Below are 1631 nucleotides of genomic sequence, written 5' to 3'. Positions count from 1 at the left end.
CGCCAAACGGAAGTATTTTTTTTACAACTGAGGTTATCAGTAAATGATGCATTCCTTTTTAAATGAAATTGATGCATTTCGCCAGGTTGGATGTCATGTGGCCATATCGTAAACCCCCGTTGTAGGATTGTGTCTACTAGACGAAGGGTATGCTAGAGAGGTACCGTACCCCAGTCGAGTTAGTTAACTGTAAGATTTCCAACATCTTATGAAAATGGTCCTTCATGATCTTGTACCCTGTCAGTAGAATTTGATAGTAGCGATTACATACCGAAGAATATAAAAAACAAACAGAATATTACAAACCAAATAATATTGGTTGTGATTACATACCCATGTTGGTCACTTTTGATCACTCAACGGTAGAGGGATATTATTGGTAGTAGTTGGACACAACGTGCCTTAGACAGTACTGATGGTGTGTGGGATCCCAAAGGCTTCATTTTCGTTCAATTGCAGATAGTATTCTAATTCCCCGATTTGAGATAACGTATATATCAGGTTGAGGGCAGACATGACTCCTCAACCTAGATAAAAAGAAATCCTAGTCATCTGCTTTCTCCCCCAGTGTTATTGCAAATGCAATTAGAAATATCCTATGATTACCATCCTATGTCATAGCCAACAACAGCCGATGGGTATATCTACTATACATAAAGGTATCGTCTATTTGTACTAATGGCTTTGCAGCACTGGAATGCTTGAGAGTATTGCTTGAAGGTCCAAAACAGAAGACTTGGCATCTACGAAGCAAGTGATTATTGTGGTATGCAAGCTCCATTTCAAGATATTTTACGCAACCTAGGACGTATCTCTCCAGCACCTCACACTACTGCCATATCTTGTTGTATAATGCATTCCACTCACTGTGCATTTTCTCCAAGCCCTTCTGCTTTGCTATCCATGCCTTGCGGTACGAAGGCCTGTAGTTGAATTGGCTACTAATATTTGTAATTAAAATTGACATAGCAGTTCTCAGATCTACTTTCACCATTAGTAGTATTATACTCGCGATCATATCTAAATCCAACTTTAGATGATCCTGTGAAACACCTACAACCACACGATATGTAAAACCCTAATTATTAAAACCCTAAAAACCCCGTGATACTTTACCAAAGGCAACATACATATGCGGATTGGTGAAATCTTTTATCGTCCATAATCCCGTTTTCTTCTTAACAGAAGCCATGATTTTCTATGTGTATCTACCATCTCGCATTGCACACTTGGCCTCAAAACTCTCAGATTTGGATTTAACCATGTGGAAGTTAAACCCATTCTTGATGCTGTTTCGCTTCAATGCAGTGAGAAAACCATTTTTACTGGAAAACTCCATGCCAACTTCCAAATCACCCGAATCCAACGAAGGACTTGCATGGCCGGGCCTCCTGTGTGGTAGTTTTGCAAACTCTAACTCATCCTCTGCCGATAGATCGACATTATGCATGTGAGCTGGAGGTGAGTAAGCCGTGAATCATGGATCTTCTTCTTCATCTTCACTCGCTTTACCATCTTTCGGTTCAGTTGGAATAAGCTTTGGTTTAGAAAATAATGCAACTTTTGAACCGTTGGCATCGGGATCCTGAAGTGGATCCATATCAGATTCATTACCATCTTTATTATCAGAC

The sequence above is a fragment of the Gossypium arboreum genome, chromosome 10 (genome assembly GCF_025698485.1).
Source record: "Gossypium arboreum isolate Shixiya-1 chromosome 10, ASM2569848v2, whole genome shotgun sequence".
NCBI lineage: Eukaryota > Viridiplantae > Streptophyta > Magnoliopsida > Malvales > Malvaceae > Gossypium > Gossypium arboreum.
The sequence above is the reverse complement of the archived record's forward strand: the minus strand, read 5'-3'. Positions refer to the sequence as shown.